The following is a 20,938-nucleotide window of genomic DNA, read 5'->3' on the forward strand; positions in this document are numbered from 1 at the left end:
CTCATTTCAAAAAAAATCTTCAGTAAACAGAAGGTGGGATGACTTTCAATGATTCTCAGTCCTGTTTTTCTTTATACAGGATTCAAATTTCACAAGAAAAAAAATTATTCAATTGACCCAATTAACCTAGTAAAAAATAGTCATATGCCTACTCTTGGAAACAAGATACCCAGATTAACAGTTCCACAAAACTGTATCAAATAGAGAAAGTGGGAAATTGTCCCCAGAAGATTACCAAAAGAAAGTGAGATGGACGCAGGGAAAGCAAATATTGGTAAATCAGTGGTGTTACTTACGTATGTGAATATAGGCAAATCACTTACTGCTATTTACTGACATTTGTGTTCCCTCCAAAATTCATGGGTTTAAACCTAACGCCCAATGTGATGATATTTGGAGATAGGGCCTTTAGGTCATGAGGGTGAAGAGCTCATGAGTAGTATTAGTACCTTTATAAAGGAAACCCAAAGAGGAAACCCTCGTCCCCTATGCCATGTGAGGACACAGCAAGGAGGGAGCTATCTGTGAACCATGAAACCGGCCTTCAGCAGATGTTAAATCAGCCACTGCCTTGACCTTGGACTTCCAGCCTCTGTAACTATGGGGAATAAACTTCTATTGTTTATACGCCACACAGCCTATGGTATGCTATTTGCTGTTTGTTTTAGTCACTGAGTCGTGTCCAACTCTTTTGCGACCCATGGACTGTACTCCACCAGGCTCTTCTGTCCATGGGATTTCCTTGGCAAAAATACTGGAGTGGGTTGCCACTTCCTTCTCCAGGGGATCTTCCAACCCAGAGATTGAACCTGCATCTCCAGCACTGCAGGCAGATTCTTTACCCCTGAGCCACTAGGGAAGTCCGTGGTATGCTATTATGCAACCCTAACTAAGATAGGCACCCACTTAGATCTTCTGTTAAAATGTGACTTCACAGGTCAAGGATCTTTATTGAGTTTCTCACTGATGTATACCAATTACCTCAGATGAAACCCTGACACATGGAGGACACTTAATAAATATTTTTTGGTATGGCAGAAACTAACACAATATTGTAAAACAATTATCTTCTAATTAAAAATTAAAAAACAATTTTTTTTGAAAGAATGACTCTCTCCAAGACTCAGTTTCCACATTTGAAACTCAGATACCTTGTACACATATGTGTATTATATGTTAAAATGTCCACCACAGTGCTACAACATAATAGGTACTCAAGAAATTCTGATTTGGTTATTATTTTTATTAAGATAAACACTGCTAGGATTATCTACTACAAATAAAGTTGGAAAATTCCATTGTCAATATGGCACCTGCTCCATAATAAAAATTATCCATTCTGAGTTCAATGAAGGCAGTTAACTGAATTCCAGAACAAAGTCAATAATTTGACGAGTGATGTAATAATAGGAAAGAAATGGGAGAATGAATTTTTAAAGCTAGCATGTCCTCGGGGGAGTCTGGCAACATAAGAGTGGCACCAGCGCAACACTGGCCCCAGAATGTAACAGGTCTCCGGGCCCTCAGTGATGCTCTATCACTTTTCTTTCATTCTCAGTTGATTTTGCTTTTCCTTTGTTTCTGTTGTTGTCCAGTCACCCAGTCGTGTCCAACTCTTTATGACCCCATGGTCTGCAGCACATGAGGCCTCCCTGTCCTTCACCATCTCCTGGAGTTTGTCCAAGTTCATTTCCATTGCACTGGTGATGCCATCCAGCCTTCTCATCCTCTGACTCCAACAGTATCTATCAGATTCTGAGAGCCTTGATTACAACTCATTCCTACTTCCCTTGCTCTCAAAGCTTGGTCTTTCTACTTCTCTTTAAAAATTAGAAGCCATTAAAACTAGATGAGAAATTGGGATAAAAAGAGGGAAATTGGATAAATAGATCCAAGACATTTATTCACATGTTCCCCCCTTTCTTGCTATTTCAGTGGAAAGATGATTTTTCTCCTCCTTTTCAAAGGCTAGTTTTTCCCTCTACACTCTATTCCCCCTGATTTCTCCCAGCTGTGACTCCAGCAATCATCTCATCTTTATTGGATCTTAATCCTCCCCACCTTTAAATTTTTCTTTTCTGATTACAAATCAAGTTCACCATTCCTTTTCCTAAAACTGTTCTCAGAACCTTTCTCTCTTTTGGCCTCTACACTTTCCTTTGCTTTCATTGACAAACTGAAAGTTCTCTGCACTGCACCCCTTGTCCTCCCTTCCCACTCATTCTTCAGCCACTGAAGCCATCCACTGCCCCCACCTTCTATAGCCACTACAGAGACAAGTCTGCAACGAGCTGCCAGCTGCCAGATCCAGGGTCTGCTGTGTAATCATCCTCCCACTTGAAATCTGTGCAGGATACACCTCCTAAATCAGATACCTGAATCCCCTCCTAAAAATTTGTCAAGTTCTGGTGGTTCTCTCTAGTTTGTTTTCTCAGCAAACACACATTGAGCATCTATCCAGCACTGTCCTGGGTACGAGAACACAAAAGTAAATAAGATCTAAATGCAGCATAGTATCCTGGAATGGAATTATGGAGTAACTGTGGAATTAAGGACGTAGGTGGAAAATTTGACAAAATCTGAATAAAGTAGTATTTAAAGTAGCTTCAAGTATTGTGCTAATGTTATTTTCTTAGTTTTGAAAAATGCACCAAAGTTAGGCAGAATTAGAACACTGGGAAAGCTGGGTTAAGGATATATGGGAATTCTCTGTAACAGCTTTGCAAGTTTTCCATAAATCTAAACCTATTCTGAAATGAAAAGTTTTTAAACGAGAATAAAATACATTCTCTGTCCTCAGCAATTTAACAATGATTCAGTCTTAGGATAAATGAGGTACATGGTAGAAAACTCTATGAACTGTAAAATCTTCCATCAGGATTAAATAAAGAACCCAATCTGCGTTTCCTCAGCATTTTCCCCCATCATGAGTAGTACGATTCTGGATGTATCCCATGTACTGTGCTGGAAGAAGTTTATGAGAAGGGGAGAGAGGGGTATCGAACAGTGAATTTTTACACATTTCTAGTAATAAATTTTGAGGCTTTAGGAGGCCTCAAATTGATGAACACCAACTCTAGCTAAATCATCCCACTTTCTAAGCAGTTGAATTTAAATGCATTATCTACATACTTTCTTTGTTCTTCTCAAGGCAAATAGTTCAAAGTTTGAAGGAGTAACAAGCTCAACAGAGGTGATTTTTCAGCCTTCTTATTGTCTGGCTGCCAGGGTTCCTGGAAATGGCATTTTTAATGAGCATTTTTTTCCTTCTGCAGGAGACTTTGATGTGGTTGGAAATTTATTTTCCTCTCGAGTGTGGGCAGGGCACCAATTAACCCACACGGAGCACCCTTGCTGTCCTCCCAGCTTGGAGTTTATCACACTTACTATGCAATGAATGAAACCCATTATCCCACCTCCTGTTATGCTTCCCTCCTGAGGACTCAAAGCAGTTTCTTAAGCAACTTTCTGCTCTCTCAGTCTTTTAAATATCTCCACTTTACCTTTTTTCCAAAAATGAACATGTGATAGCAGCAGAGGTGGAATGGGAAAAGATGGGCTAGGAGAGTTGCTCTAATTGGTTTCATCCACTTCAAGTTTATTTATAACCGAGCCAACAGTATCACAGGCATAAAGGGACAAAGATGACTGAATTATATGCGGGTCTAAGGATTCACAGTTTGGCGGTGGGAATTTTCACATTCAACATACATACATACAGAACAAGGCAGAAGGCAATGAATGCTAGAATTCTTTTTCTTAATGAAATGTAAGTGACAGTTATATTTTAAAAAATTATTTTCATATAAAAGGGCACTGCTCTTGGTCAAATGGAGATGATGTAACCTTGTGAATTTAAGGCCTTCACAATCTGCTATTTGGGAAAAAAAAAACCTAAGAAAGTTGATGAAAAGTAACTTAAATGTGAAAGTTGGAGGCATCTGGCCAAAACTGTGTAAGGCTTTGAGTTGCCAAAGTTCTCTCTTCTTCCTCTACTGTTCCAGCATATTTAACTTAAAAAAAAAAAAGAAAAAAGTTTTCATTTAAAAGTCCATTCTTTTATCACATAGTAAAAATCTATCTGAAAGACAGGCTGGTAAGTAGACAATCTAGCTGAGTGGCCACTTGCCCTTCTGAGACTCCTGTTGCTGACAGCAAGATGAGGAGGATGGACATTTGGAAGAACAGACAGTACCTGCCCCACGGAAAAATGAAAAGAGCTAATGCTCCTTAAATGCAAATTCCTTCCCATCAACTCGGACCTCATTTCTGATCTAGGTCTATATATTCCAAATACATACTGGACATTTCCACGTGAAACTCGACATGCACATGGCAAACACTGCTGTGCTTCCCTCAAAGGGAAGACAGGTGCACAGTATATGTCTACAATGGCCAGGGATGGCCCAGTCATATTAGGTCTTGACGTGGAAACCTCATGTTGAGAATGACAGAAAAAGAAGGAAAGTTTTGAGTTCACTGGACCACCTGTCCTGACACTTAGAGGAGAGAAAAGTAAACTTTATCCTTTTTTCAGTAACTGTGTTTTGAGGTCTTTATCACCTGGACTCCTGATGTAAGATCCTCACCTCTCCAGTGCCTCTATGTACGTGACCACAAAAGTCACCAAGTTTCCCAAGCCAGAAGCAGAAAGTAATCCTCGACTCCTTTGCCTTCCTCATCTCCGATACCAACAATACCAATTTCTATCGTTTCTCTCCTATATATTTTAAAATTTGTATTTGCCCTCCGTGCCAACTGATTAATGCCCGTATTCACTGTCCCTTGCTTAGACATCTGCACTGCTGCTCCTATGCCTCTAGCCTTGTCTACTGTCAATCCGTCCTTCTAAAGAAACAAAGAGAATCGCATCTCCCTTTCCTTGAAGCCTTCAGTTGCTCCCCATTTTCAAACATATCAAATCCAAGCTCTTCCCAAGACGTTTAAGGCTATTTCTGACATGACTCCTACCTCCCACCATACCACTCTTTTATATCCCTGTGCATCTGTATAGACTGTTTCCTCTGCCTAGAATTTCTCTGTGCTCCCTGGTCTTCCTGGGGAAAAATGTTTTACTTCTTTAAACTTAAGCTCAGATATCATCTTCTCCAAAAAGTTAAATAAGTAAATAAATAAATAAATGGATAGAGCCAACAGATCGATGGATGGATAATAATAATAAAAAAATTTTAATGAAAAAAGGTTGGAAAACGATTGAAAATTTCACCGGACCTGGCAATAGTGGTATCTCAGGCTCCCTTCTAAATAGCTTACTCTGAAACTTGGTCATCTTTTTTTATTATTATTATAGTTGATTTACAATGTTCTAGTTTCAGAAGTACAGCAAAGAATCAATCATACATATATTTATATCTATTCTCTTTCAGATTCTTTTCCCTTATAGGTTATTATAAAATACAGAGTACAGTTCCCTATGCTATAAAGTAGGTCATTCTTTACCTATTTCATATACAGTAGTATGTATGTGTTAACCCTAAATTCCTAATTTATATTTGTTGAACCTAAAATGTATAGCACTGTCCCCAAGATTTGAACACTTCACCTTTTCTAATATTGTAAGGAACATGTCTAGTAAATACTTTTTTCCTGACTCAAAGCACACTAACTTCTCAGGAGATAAGATATTGAATAAAAATAAATAAACAATTTTGATAAATATAGCCAAATCAGCTTTTCAATTTGACCTTTTTCCTGAAGATATAAGTAAAAACAAAAAAAGCAAAAGTAAAAACAAAAAAAGTATCACTTGCTTTATTATCTCTTCAAACTTTTTTTTAATATCATTAAAAAAATTTCAAGTTCTAGTTGACCGTTTTCCTTCTTTTCCTTATTATTTCATTAAATGGGAAGTGATATCTCACTGTTTTCTTTCATTCCCAAGGAAGATATTTTTCACATTTATTTTATCATCTTTCTACATTTTTTGTTCATTTCCTTTGCCCATTAAAATTCCATTTAACTTCCCTCTCTAGTAATTTTTTTAAGGTTTTAGATAACTATGAATCCAATATTTAGACCTTGTGCTCAAGTAGGAAAGGAATCATAGGTACAGATTATATAGACTGTAAATGATATCCATATAAATAATATATATATAATAAATTAATAAATAATATATATATTACAGTTTTATAATTTTACATAATTTAATTGGACAAGAAGGTTTCCATTACTGACATAAAGTACAAAGGTATACTAATATGATGCCTGCTGTTTCTGAAAAAGATGGCAAAATATGTAAGATTCTTTTAAAAAAATGTAATAACTTTAATGTATACACATAAAGTACAATTCATGAAAACAAACATGGATGTTAATAAAAGCTACCCTTAAATGAGTGACGACTAACTGCCAGGAATTTTATTTAAAAGACTATCCCAAGGTCACACTGAAAAACAATTCAAATCTTGGTCAGTATGATTTCAAAGTCATAGTCTTTCCAAGATGCTCTCCTTTACCATGTGGTTGTAGGGTAACTCAGATGAGTTAAAAGGTCATAAAATTCTTATTTCCTCCTCAAGGAAATTCATAATTTACAGTCTCTAATGTATAACTTTATGGCTATTTTTCAAGATATCATATAGGTGTTTTTTTTTTAATTGGAAGATAACTGCTTTACAATGTGTTGGTTTCTGCTATACAAAAACGCGAAACAGCCATAAGTGTATATGCGTGTGTGTGTGTGTGTGTGTGTGTGTGTGTTTATATCCACTCCCTCTTGAGCTTCCCTCCCACACCCTCCCCAGCCCATTCCCCACCCCTCTCTAGGTCATCACAGAGCACTAGGCTGGGCTCCCTATACAGCAGATTACCACTGCTGCTGCTGCTGCTAAGTCGCTTCAGTCGTGTCCGACTCTCTGCGACCCCAGAGACGGCAGCCCACCAGGCTCTCCCATCCCTGGGATTCTCCAGGCAAGAACACTGGAGTGGGTTGCCATTTCCTTCTCCAATGCATGAAAGTGAAAAGTGAAAGTGAAGTCGCTCAGTCGTGTCCAACTTTCAGTGACCCCATGGACTGCAGCCCACCAGGCTCCTCCGTCCATGGGATTTTCCAGGCAAGAGTACTGGAGTGGGCTACCACTGCCTTCTCCAGATTACCACTAGCTGTCTATTTTACACTGGTAGTGTATATATATTTGTCCATGCCACTCTCTCAATTTGCCCCACCCTCTCCTTCCCCTGCTACGTCCACAAGTCTGTTCTATACATATGCCTCTCTATTTCTGCCCTCAAAAAGGTTCATCAGCCAATAGGTTTACGGCTTCTTAAAAAGCCTATGTTACAAAACAGGAATAGATTCACAGACATGGAGAACAAATCTATGGTTACTACTAGCTCAGTTGTTAAAGAATCCACCTGCAATGCAGGAGACCCCAGTTTGATTCTTGGGTTGGGAAGATCCTCTGGAGAAGGGTTGACTACCCACTCCAGTATTCTTGGGCTTCCCTTGTGGTTCAGCTGGTAAAGAATCTGCCTGCAATGTGGAAGACCTGGGTTCGATCTCTGGGTTGGGAACATCCTCTGGAGAAGGGAAAGACTACCCATTCCAGTATTCTGGGCTGGAGAATTCCACAGGTAATTCCTTGTGGTGGAATTCTGGCCTGGTAAATTCCATGAATTTACAGTCCATCAGGTCGCAAAGAGTCAGACACAACTAAGCGACTTTCATTTTAGGAGGAAAGGGAGGGGGAGGAATAAATCTGAAATTTGGGATTAATAGATACACACTAGTATCTTTGAAATAGATAAACAAGGACCTACTGTGTAGCACAGGGAACTATAGTCAGTATCTTGTCATAACCTATAATGGAAAAGAATCTGAAATGAATAATATGTATAACTGAATCACTTTGCTGTACACCTGAAGCATTATAAATCAGCTACACTTCAATTAAAACAAAATTTTTTTTAATGTATGTTGAGAATACATGCAGTCATGTGAGATTCTAATTAGGCAAATATCCTGTATATACTAAAGCCCTAGAATTGTAAACTTTGTTTCTACCTACCAACATACATCCTAGATATATTTGTTACATTCAAAATAAGTAGAAATTCCTTTTCAGATAAAGAACACTAACTAGAGATTATTAGGATGCGATGTTTCTCACAAGATCTGTTCCCCTTTTCTCTTTTGTCAGGGGCAATTTTTTAAGGAAAATCTAACCATATGATCATTGGAAAGGTTATTTTCAGAGTCTGTTATGTTTCAAACAAAGTTTACTGTGTTGAACTGGGAATCTAGCAAGAAGCAGATGAATTCATTTGTACCTAAGTCCATCTTGAGAATAGGTTCAGTAGTTTGGAAAGTGATGAGATAAAATACGCTTTGAAACATAAGAATTCCCAAATTGTACAAGAAGTATCTAAACCATCAATATGTATTAAAGTTCCACACTTGAACCAGAGCTATCTATTTATACTCACAGTAAGAACCTGAATACGCTTATTATTCTCACCTATTAAAAACAGAGCTCTCCAAGGAACTTTCTCATATTAAGCACTGCTATCTGTACAACAACAAAAAAAGCATTAGTACCTCAAAGAAGGGCCTCAGAACACATGTAAATTCTAGAAATTTCAGAAAATGACTATCAAGGGACCTTGATTTTTAATTCTCTAAGTAAACAATGCACAATAGTCAGAAATGTTTAGTGGCATGTTAATGAAAGTCAGCCCACATAATTTTAATTGGGTACTGGAAATTATTCCTTACGTTGCCAAGAAAAACAGATGGAGAGTATCATTTCAAAGAAAGACGTAATGAAACTTCCCTTGAAGAAAGTGCTGAAGGAAAATACTACACTTGATAATAGAATAAGCTTTAAGAATACACACATGTGCCATTTAAATGGAAAAAGCACGAAAGAAAACAAGAGGAAAACCAGCAATCACCATTCCTAACACATGTCAATATGATGTCTAGAGAGCCCCAGCTCCTTACCTAGTAACCATTTGGTCACCCGGTTGACACTGCCTGTTACAAGGAGAGAATGTTCTGGTCATCTGCCTCATCTGAGGAGTATCCATCCAAGGGGGAGAAAACCAAAGACTGAAAGATAAGTAACGCATGTACGCAGATTGTGAGAATCTGCTCACCGTGAACCAAGTAACTTACCAGTTGCTTCATTAAAATAAAACTCCAGAGGCAAGAAGATTCTCATGACTCATGAGTAAGGGGAATTTTCTCATTCTAGTAAATAAATTTCTGACACATATCCACAGATGTTGCATAGCCATAATTAAGACTCGGAATTAGTTCAGTCTGAGGGGCTATGAAGTGAAAGTGTTAGTCACTCAGTCATGTCCAACTCTGTGACCCCATGGACTGTAGCCTGCTGGGCTCCTCTGTCCATGGTATTCTTCAGGCAAGAATACTGATGTGGGTTGTTATTCCCTTCTCCACGGGATCTTCCCAGTGCAGGGATCAAACCCAGATCTCCCACACTGAGTGACTAATCTATTATTCAGTTCAGTTCAGTTCAGTCTCTCACTCATGTCCGACTCTTTGCGATCCCATGAACCGCAGCATGCCAGGCCTCCCTGTCCATCACCAATTCCCGGAGTCCACCCAAACCCATGTCCATTGAGTCGATGGTGCCATCCAACCATCTCATCCTCTGTTGTCCCCTTCTCCTCCTCAATCTTTCACAGCATCAGGGTCTTTTCAAATGAGTCAGCTCTGCACATCAGGTGGCCAAAGTATTGGAGTTTCAGCTTCAACATCAGCCCTTCCAATGAACACCTAAGACTGATCTCCTTTAGGAGGGACTGGTTGGATTTCCTTGCGGTCCAAGGGACTCTCAAGAGTCTTTTCCAACACCACAGTTCAAAAGCATCAATTCTCTGGTGCTTAGCTTTCTTTATAGTCCAACTCTTACATCCATACATGACCACTGGAAAAACCATAGCCTTGACTAGACAGACCTTTGTTGACAAAGTAATGTCTCTGCTTTTTAATATGTGTCTAGGTTGGTCATAACCTTCCCTCCAAGGAGTAAGCATCTTTTAATTTCATGGCTGCAATCACCAGCTGCAGTGATTTTGGAGCCCAGAAAAATAAAGTCAGCTACTGTTTCCACTGTTTCCCCATCTATCATTCATCATTCAAAATAAATAAATATTCAAAAGAAATCTTTGTGTAGCACTTCAGAACAGGTGGAATAATAAATGCTACCACCTCATTAAAGTCCCCAGCCACCCTCTCGTGACAACTCATCCCTCTTTCCTATACCATTTCATGTTGTTTTCCTTGTCCACTATCAGCAATGTCTATGTCTCTGTTTCTCCATTACAGCCTTGATCTGAAAGCATCACTTTCGGAAATGAAGTCACTCAGTCGTGTCCGACTCTTTGTAACCCCATAGACTGTGGCCTACCAGGTTCCACCGTCCATGGGACTTTCCAGGCAAGAATATTGGAGTGGGTTGCCTTTTCCTTCTCCAGGAGATCTTCCTGACCCAGGTATTGAACCCAGGTCTCCCACATTGTAGGCAAACGCTTTACTGTCTGATCCACTAGGGAAGTCACTTCTGGAAGTGACAGCCAAGATCAATTTGTGGTTGATTCATTAATGAACAGTTGAAAACCCTTTCACGCTCTAGTACGTAATATTTGAGTACTGGCTCTAACTTGATTTTGCTTTTAACTGTCTTTATAGCCTTGAGTGAGTGATGATAGCAGCATCAAAGTGGTTCCCAGTTCTCAGAGGACTTTCAGCACTGAATCTGATGAAGACCAGATTCATGAAGATGCAGTCCTATGAGGTAAGGAAGGTAAGTGTTAGTAGTCCCATTTTAGAATGGAGATGATGGTGCTCAGCATTAAATGAGTTCAATGAAGCTACACCAATTGGTGGCAGAAGCTTCTGAGTCCTAATTCAGTGTTTTCACCATTCCATGGTGCTAGTCCATGACAGACTGGTAAGATGAAGGGGGACTCCCATTAGGCATGCTTAGGGGACATGGATGATCAGACCTGGGTTTTCATCTGATTCACTGCCCTCAGCTGCCTGTTTTCTTGAGTAATACCTGAAAGAGATATGCTGGTAGATTTTTGATAAGGGGTGAAAAAAGGGATGAAGGGCTTCAGGCAAAGGGTGAGAATGAGAAAAAGAAAAGACATGCAGGACTTAGTAAAAGGGGTGAAATTTTAGGGACAAAAGATGTTTAAAGAGGACTTTTAAGAAGTTTAGTTCTAAGGCACACACTGAAACCCTTTCTCTCATAGCTACAAGAAAACAACAGTAAAAATCAACTTGTTTTTTAATGTTTTTAGTTAACACTTGTATTTTTATTTTGATTTTTAAACGTATGAATTTCTCGAATGGGTCCCAACATTTGGGCTCGAATAGAAGGAAGGACACTTTTATAAATCATCAGTCCCATGAAGCCAAAATTAGAGAAAACAGTAAGTTCCCCCCTTCCCTCTCTCTCTCTCTCTCACACACTGACACAGAATGTAATCTCATTACTTTGGCCTGACAATATGTAATCCTCCATTTACCTTTTAACTGAAGGAAATAACAAACTGTGAGCCTGTTAACATCCTGGAGAAGTTGTTTGCCACAGCCGGTGACAGATAAAACAGGAGGGTGTGAAATGCCCCTCCATCTGACCCCACCTGAATGCTGGCCCTGCAGGGTGCCAGGACTGGAGGCATCATCTGAATGCTGACAATCCATCTGAGCGCGAGAAAGCACAGTGCCCTGGAAAATAAGCTGGCATCAGGTCAAGGGAAGCACTCGAGTTCCCTGATCTAAAAAAAAACCCTGTCAACCCCAAACTGTCTCCTCAAAAGCAATATTGACCAATTTGAGAGATCTGAAACTGTGAGGGCTGCAAACTGGATCAAGGAGTCTACAACCCGATTTGACAAACGCCTTTTTTTCAGCACATAGATAACCTAAAATCAACTAAGGAGGGGAAAAAATGACACTTGTGACTTGAAAACTTTGTAAACTACTGATATAAGATGAAACACAGCAAAATCCAGTTTAATTTCAGATCAATTTAAAGGGACACTTTTGCATTTCTTAATTTTAACCTATCTCCAAAATCCATTCATAAAATATTCATTGCACAAAGGAAAACAACAGTATTTAGCTAATTTGTTTGGCAGATGAGTGTATTTCACTCCTTCACCGGGGAAAATCTTTTTTTTTTTTAATCATATTCAAAGGAGTAAGTTCCATAAGATAATAAGAATAAAACAGAATATCCCAAGCTTCTTACTAGACAGGGTAGAATGTTATTTAGAAAGAATTCAAATTCAGCACAATGTTGTTATAGTGAAAACCAAGAGATTAGTTTCTATGGACCCACACAGGAAGTGGAAACTTATCCTTTCTGAGTTCCCTCTATAATATACAGCAAGTCCTTCAAGTATACTATTTAATTTTATCACTGCAATCTTAAGAGCTAGGTGTCACTAGTCTCATTTTAAGAAAAACTAAGTAAAGTTCTAAAGCTTAAGTAAAATATCCAAATATCCACTCAACTACTGGGGTGACCAAAAAGTTCATTCAGGTTTTTCTGTAAGATGTGATGGAGAAACCCAAACGAACTTTTTCACCAACCCAGTATTAAGTGATGGAGTGTGGTTTATACTTAGACTTCTCTAATTATTCATCTCCTGTGCTTTTTCATTGGACCATAATGCCTACTATACCACCTTTCCACTCTCCCATTACAAGTCATTAGCAAGATGAGTTGTATGTTCCACAAGGTACAAATATGTACATAGTCTATGTCTTATGTTTGGCTCATATTCTTCTGCATAAGAAAACACTCAGTAGGTGTAGGGAGGAAGATGTGGATTTGCACTTCATCTGCATAATACATTAGGATTTCAAATTACCTTAAGCTATTAAGAAAGCTTCATTCTTATGATTCCCTGGAAGAGGGCATAGCAACACACTGAAGTCTTGTTGCCTGGAGAATCCCATGGACAGAGGAGCCTGGCAGGTACAGTCCATAGGGTCACAAAGAGTCGGACGTGACTGAAGTGACTTAGCATGCACGCACACACAAGGAAACCCAAATGAATGGCTCTCCTCTTTTCCTACTTGAATTCTGAACCCACTGAGAGAGCCAAAAAAACAATAGATGAGGGCCAAGACATTTCCTGTATTTCTATACAGGTGAGATGGAAGGACAAGGCTCTCCAGCTATTAGCCAGATGGGTGGGCTCACTAACATAGTGTGTATGCCCAGAATTAGGCAGGACTTGTCTACCCACCACAGGCCAACTGGACAAACTCAGACTTTTCTATTTTGGGGCTTGTACCTGTGGAGTATACAAAACAGAGGAGCCGAACGCTGTGTGGACTTCCTTCAGGCGGTTTGCTCCTAAGAAAAAGGAGGGCATGGGGGCTGGGCTGAGCATGCCCAGTTCCTTTCTCAAAATCTAAATCAAGTAATTTACTCCTCTCATGGCTATGTGAGTTGGGTCTAAGGGAAGAATCTAAGAGGAGTATTTAGGGGAAAAAAAATCTTCCTTAAAAAAACTGGTAATAGGGAGGATGCATCTCCTCCCCAAGCAGTTTCAATGGCCAAGTGCCATCTGATGATAGGGAGGCCGAGCAGCATAGATGCTTAGGTGCAAAATCTGCACCAACACATCTCTTACCCAGAATCACAATCAAGCATCCAGATGCAGGGATGAGCAGGGGAATGGGATCAGGAGACCAGAGCAAGGGAGTCTGAATGGATCTGCAAAATAGGAGATGGCCAGAAGCCAATACCTGGAGCCAATACCTGGAATAGGAAAATCAGAAAATGTGAACAGGGCTAAAGGTGCATGTTTCAGGAGTGGGTAGGACTACTTCATAAACCTCCAGGCCTATGCTTTCTGAAGATGTAATATCACATTTGTCTGTGCATTAAATCAGTGGTTCCAAGCTACATCTTTTCAAAGAGTACTGGTCTCTCTGTATCAGAATCACCAGAATACTTATTAAAAGTGCAAACTCCTAAGCCTTGCCACATAGCTACAGTTTCAGTAATGTGTTCTAGGTGATGCCATATCAGGAAAGGCTACTAAAAACCATCACAACCTCCGATGAGGGTTTGCTGAAGGTGAAAATCACTCCAGCTGAACAGGTCCCTCTGGACCCCCTGGGCCAGTTTTAGAGACAGTGGCAGCATTCTTACCTGCAAGAAAGGCAGCTTCTTGAGATGGGAAATCCTCACTCTCCTCCTAATGCTGCAGCCTGAGAGCCAGAGCGCCGGCTGGCCTCAGAGCTTTCCCAGTACTCATTCAGTAGAGAAGTCAGATATCGCAAAGAGGGAAGCCCACACCTCCAGGCATTTAGCTGATAGCCTCCCAAGTCAAGTGTTTCAGGCTGGAAGTATTGGAATACATCAACACACCAGCCAGGGTTCTCTTCTAAGAGGACCTTTCTCAAAGTTCCACCTTTGTCAAAGGCAACCCTGAGTCATGGTAAATCCCACTCCTTCAGTAGCGCAATCGTTTTCTGCCACTTGGCCTCAATTTATCTTAGAGTTCATAACTCTTTACAGATAAAACAGTGTTCACATATATATATGGGAACACTATACATATATACACACATATATATAACTTATGTTAAATTTGGAGAAAGAAATGGCAACCCACTCCAGTATTCTTGCCTAGAGAATTCCGTGGACAGAACAGCCTGCTGGGCTGCTGTCCATAGGGTCACACAGAGTCGGACACGACTGAAGTGACTGAGCATGCATGCGTGTATATGCTAAATTATTCATACCTTTTAAAAAAATCAATCTTTTGCATAGAAAGAGAAGGCTTTTAAATGAAAACGTTTTTACACCTTGATAGGTATAAAATAGATAAAATATGATATGATTAGGAAGAAGAAAACAAAGAAAGGAGAAGAGAATCAATATGTGCTTTTTACTCCCACAATAAAACTGACCCCTGTGAAAGTCAGTGTCAAGTGCCAAACAGGAAATGATCAAGCTACCAAAACTACACTCCCATCTGCATTTTCAACCGTGTTTCTAAACCCTACAGTTCATTCTAGGTCCTCCTCAAATTTTAGCCTTGTATTTTAAACCACTCAATTGTCATCCTATAATAAGCACACTGCTATAAAACTTCTTCCCTTGGTGGTCTAGATGTTAAGTTTAGCCTTCCACCCTGAGATTTCAATCCCACTGATGCCCACTGAGGTCCCTACCATAGACATTCTCAAGTCATCTGCCCATCTCAGTCAATCAGTGCCTGTGTATGCCCTTAACAAAAATTATCAGCATCCTATCCTGGTGTATTCAGTGTAGGAAGAGCTGTATTTTAGACACGGTCACAAAGGAATGAGTGGAAACAAAAGAAGCTAACATTTTATCAACCCCTAAACTAACCCACTTGTGATCTGAGTTCATATGTAAGTTATAGCTCATTTTAGTTAAGCCCACCTTCATGGTAACTGGTTAATTTTTTGCTAAAGTGATTTATATCCATTTCCTCTTATAAGATCATCTGCCCCTCCCATAAGTCCTTTTAGGCAATTTTAATCCCCATTGTTTTCTCTTGGGACCTATTTCCTTCAACTTTCATACTTTCTGGTATACTGAAATAGTAAGTAAAGCTTCCAAAAGTGACTAACTTAAGATGTTACACAAGAAAAGAGCAGTTTTCAGAACTGTCTTAAACAGCTCATTCCTTCCTTCAAATGATATCTACCACAGAAACTTGATATACAAAATGGGTAAAAGTGGAGTGGCTCTGTTTTCAGAGATAAGAGAATCAAGATAGATGGGCTTGTGCTTACTCTCGACCCTTGGGCTGCCCAGAAGAACCTTTCCAGAAATCTAGAAATCTATGCACCACATTTTGAAAATACTTGTGCTAAAGGAATCTGAATTCTTTACTATCTTAAATATGTTGATGATTTCTACTCTGATTGGAGACCACGCCATGCATGCATAGACCAAATATTAAAATCAAATGAACAACAAATAAATTGACATAGAATCAATGAAAATAATATTGCAGCAAATAAAGAAGCCAACTACAAGGTGTGAAAACTCAAGAGAAAAAGTAGACTCTTAAAAATAATCAAACAATTTCTAGAAAAATGAGAGGAAAATCCTGGCAACTAGTTGCATGATGTTCCCAAAGATACAAGAAGACATGACTTTTATAAAATAGCAAGCCTTAATGAAGAATTCAGTTAAACGACAAAAGAGATGCAAGCCTTAATGAAGAATACAGTTAAATGACAAAAGCGATTCCAAAGAAACTAGAAAAAAGCACAAGTCCATTATAGCATAACAAAGTTAAAATCTCCATTGCAGGAAGTAAACAGCAGATATGACTCTGAATAAAACTACAACAATAATACTGAAGACAAACATGGCAAGATTTCCTGCACAGAAATGTGATGAAAATAAAAATTATGACAATGAAAAAAATAATTTTTAAAAATAGGGAACAAGAGAGACCATACAGGGAGAAACCAATAAGGAAATGTGGCCTTAAAAGACACGTTAGATCAGACGGACTTAACAGATACACTGTCGGTCCTCTATGTCTGCAGTGCTGCGTCTGTGGATTCAAACATTTAATGTTCCTTCATGTATGCAGATGTTGCATCTGCGGATGCCCAGTCCCTGGATATGGAGGGCTCACATACTATGCCATTTTATGTAAGAGGCTTGAGCGTGGGGGATTTTGGTTCCCAGAGGGGTCCTGGAACCGATGCCCTTCAGATATGGAGTGCTGACGTTAAATAATTAAAAACTAGGAATAAATATTCAACCTGCAAGTAATAATGTTTTGAAGAAAGAAAGCAGAAATATTAGAACCCCCAAATAAATAATAAGAAAGAAGGAAGATGAAGAAAATGTTTCAGAATTAAAAAAAAAGAGTCCTGAGTCTATAAATAACCACAGTATCCTGTTCTATGAAAAATTATTGAAATAGAAACCATTTCTAAACACAAAAGGACAAATTATTTTAATTATATAGATAAAGAAAAGTACTATAAGATATAAAAGGTAACCTGAAAAGGAAACGATTCAAGCTTGCCTCAGTCTTCAATATGTGTATAAAACCAGAAGAAAATGGAGGTGTGTCTGCAATATTTTCAGGGGAAAAAAACATCCTGAACCAAAATCCTAAACTTAACTGACTTTTCTTTCACAAACAAAAGCCAACAGAAAGAATTTCTCATGCAAGGCTTCAGCAAGATTGTTACAAATATACCCCTCACAGAAATAAACTGCAGTACACTGTACAACTGAAGAAGTTGAAAGAGGACTAAAGAAATCAAAAGTCCATAAAGTGCAGCAAGATATTTTTTGACCCACTTCTTAGAGTAATGAAAATAAAAACAAAAATAAACAAAAGGGGCCTATTTAAACTTAAAAACTTTTGCACAGCAAAAGAAACCATGAACAAGACAAAAAGTCCTCAGAATGGGAGAAAATATTTGCAACAAAGCAACTGACAAGAGATTAATCTCCAAAATATACAAACAGCTCATGCAGCTCAATATTAAAAAACCAAACAACCGCATTAAAAAATAGGCAGAACACCTAAACAGACATTTCTCCAAAGAAGACATACAGATGGCTAACAAACACATGAAAAGATGCTCAACATCACTCATTATTAGAGAAATGCAAATCAAACCTGCAGTGAGGTATCATCTCACACTGATCAGAATGGTCATCATCAAAAAAAAAAAAAAAGAAAATCTACAAACAATAAGTGCTGGAGAGAGTGTGGAGAAAACGGAACCCTTTTATATTCCCTGTAGGTGGAAATGTAAACTGATACAGCCACTATGAGAACAGTATGGAGGTTCTTAAAAAAGCTAAACATAGAACTACCACATGACCCAGCAATCCCACTCCCGGGCATATATCCAGAGAAAACCATAATTCAAAAATACACATGAACCCAGTGTTCACTGTAGCACTAGTTACAATAGCCAGGACAGGGAAGCAACCTAAATGTCCATCAACAGAAAGTGAAAGTGAAAGAAAGTGAAGTCGCTCAGTCTTGTCCGACTCTTTGCAACCCCATGGGCTGTAGCCTACCAGGCTTCTCAGTCCATAAGATTTTCCAGGCAAGAGTACTGGAGTGGGTTGCCATTTCCTTCTCCAGGGGATCTTCCCGACCCAGGGATGGAACCTGGGTCTCCCACATTGTAGACAGATGCTTTTGCCCTCTGAGCCACCAGGGAAGCCCCCATCAACAGAGGGATGGATAAAGAAGATGTGGTAAAGATACAGAATGGACTATTACTCAGCCATAAAAAGGAATAAAACTGTGCCATTTGCAGAAATGTGAATGAACCTAGAGACTGTCACGCAGAGTGAAGTAAGTCAGAAAGAGAAAAACATATAATATATTAATGCATTTATGTGGACTCTAGAAAAATGGTATAGATGAACTGATTTGCCAAGCAGAAATAAAGACAGACATAGAGAACAAACGTATGGAAACCAAAGGGGTAAGAAAGGTGGGAATGCATGAGGAAGATTAGGATTGACATATATACCCTACTATGTATAAAACAGATAACTAATGAGAACCGACTATATAGCACAGGGAACTCTACTTAACGCTCTGTTGTGACCTAAATAGGAAGGAAATCCAAAAAGAGACGCGATACACAGAGCTGACTCACTTTGCTGTACAGCAAAAACTAACAGCATTATAAAGCAACTATACACCCGTTTTTAAAAAAGGAGTAAAAAATCAAAATATAAAGGCACTGATGTCAGTATAAAAACCAACTCAACATGGAAAATGAGTAGGAAACTTACTGCAAATGTAATTTTTTAATTTAACTCAAAGGAAAAAAGCTTATGAGGAAACATTCATTGGTTAAAATACAACACTAACTATTTAGAAATAACTCTATGAGAATAAATCACAGAAAGGACAGAGGATGCAAACGTCTGGTAAATTCCACACCACAAATTAATAAGAGTTAAAAATTACTTCTTGAGCCTTATTTTTATTTTTATAAAATCATAAGACTGTCATTAGTAGTATTTTTGATGAGCTAAAATTCATGACTGACCTTCCTGGTAAAAATGACTAAAAATATTGGATAAAATATAACTTTTTACAATTTATTTTTAAATAGTCAATAAACTGTCCTTGCGTGGAGGAGGAGGTGTGGGAGCTCTCTGGAGTGTCTTCAATAAGTACACACAGCCTGTTCATGAGGATGGTCACCTCATGGGCTAATTACCTCCAGAGGGCCCCACTTCCCAATAAGATTGCACCGGGAACTAAGTTTTAACATACGAATTTCGGGAGTGACACATTTAGTCTCTATTTCTTGTTATTTAATCATATTTTAAACACTTCTTTTCGTTTGGTTGCCATCTCCTCCTCCAATGCATGAAAGTGAAAAGTGAAAGTGAAGTCGCTCAATCGTGTCTGACCCTCAGCGACCCCATGGACTGCAGCCTTCCAGGCTCCTCCATCCATGGGATTTTCCAGGCAAGAATACTGGAGTGGTTGCCATTCCCTTCTTCAGGTGATCTTCCTAACCCGGGGCTTGAATTCAGGTCTCCTGCACTGCAGGCAGATTCTTAACCGTCTAGTTCAGTTCAGTTCAGTCACTCAGTCGTGTCCGACTCTGCGACCCCGTCAATTGCAGCACACCAGGCCTCCCTGTCCACCACCAACTCCTGGAGTTCACTCAGATTCACATCCATAGACTCGGTGATGCCATCCAGCCATCTCATCCTCTGTCGTCCCCTTCTCCTCCTGCCCCCAATCCCTCCCAGCATCAGGGTCTTTTCCAATGAGTCAACTCTTTGCATCAGGTGGCCAAAGTACTGGAGTTTCAGCTTTAGCATCAGTCCTTCCAAAGAACACCCAGGGCTGATCTCCTTTAGGATGGACTGGTTGGATCTCCTTGCCATCCAAGGGACTCTCAGGAGTCTTCTCCAACACCACAGTTCAAAAGCACCAATTCTTTGGCACTCAGCTTTCTTCACAGTCCAACTCTCACATCCATACACCATCTAAGCCACTGTTAATTCAATACACACCTTACAGAGACAAAAATAAGGAAAACATAAAATGTAGGCGAAAATATAAGATAAAGTAAAAGTCTAGCATAGGTCTAAATGGCATTTCAGAAGAAGCGGTAAAACAGAATGGGGGCCAGGTGATATCTGAGAGATAACAACTAGTAATTTCCCAGACTGACAGAAGAAACCAAATACATAGTTTCAGAAAACCTCGTGAATCCCAAGCAGGATAACTAACAAGAAACCCATACCTAGATTCATCATGATGATACACCAGAAGAGTAAAAACCAGATTTTTCACATTGCAGTCAGAGAAAACACAAATTAGAGCGAAAGGAGTGATCATGTTGACTAACATGGTCCTATCGCCAAAAATGGAAACCAGAAACAGTGAAATAATATCCTCAAGAGAAGAAAAAATAACTCAATTTAGCCTAGTACATGTGAAAACAAAAATACTGCAAGAGCAAATGCAAAATAAAGACATTTTTAGACAAAAAAAAAATTAAGAATTTGCCACAGTGCTTCTCAGTCTAAGATCAAGTGTAGTATCTGTTCTCATCAGCTTAATATCTAATTGTCCACACTCACGGCACATAATAGTTTAAAAAATAATCACCCAATAATAAAATTGTCATGGTTAACTTTTTTAATAAATAAATATGAAAAAAAGAATTTGCCACCAATAGGCCATTGTTAAAGAAACTTCTAAAACAGAGCTGTCCAATAGAAAGGCAATATGAGGGACACAAATTTAAATCCCCTAATGGCCACAATTTCAAAAGCAAAAAAATAAATAAATAAATAAAAGGATAATCCATCTGAATAGTGATCTATTTAAGCCAATATATCAAAATTGTATCATTTCAACATGTAATTAATACAAAAATCATTAATGAGATCTCTTACAC

General features: G+C 38.9%; 1 pseudogene; it reads left to right on the plus strand.

Annotated features, from left to right (window-relative positions):
- The first annotated feature begins 20,547 nt into the window (after nucleotides 1–20,547).
- On the plus strand, nucleotides 20,548–20,651 carry LOC138081592 (U2 spliceosomal RNA; annotated as a pseudogene).
- The last annotated feature ends 287 nt before the right edge of the window (nucleotides 20,652–20,938 follow it).

The sequence above is a fragment of the Capricornis sumatraensis genome, chromosome 6, assembly GCF_032405125.1.
Source record: "Capricornis sumatraensis isolate serow.1 chromosome 6, serow.2, whole genome shotgun sequence".
NCBI lineage: Eukaryota > Metazoa > Chordata > Mammalia > Artiodactyla > Bovidae > Capricornis > Capricornis sumatraensis.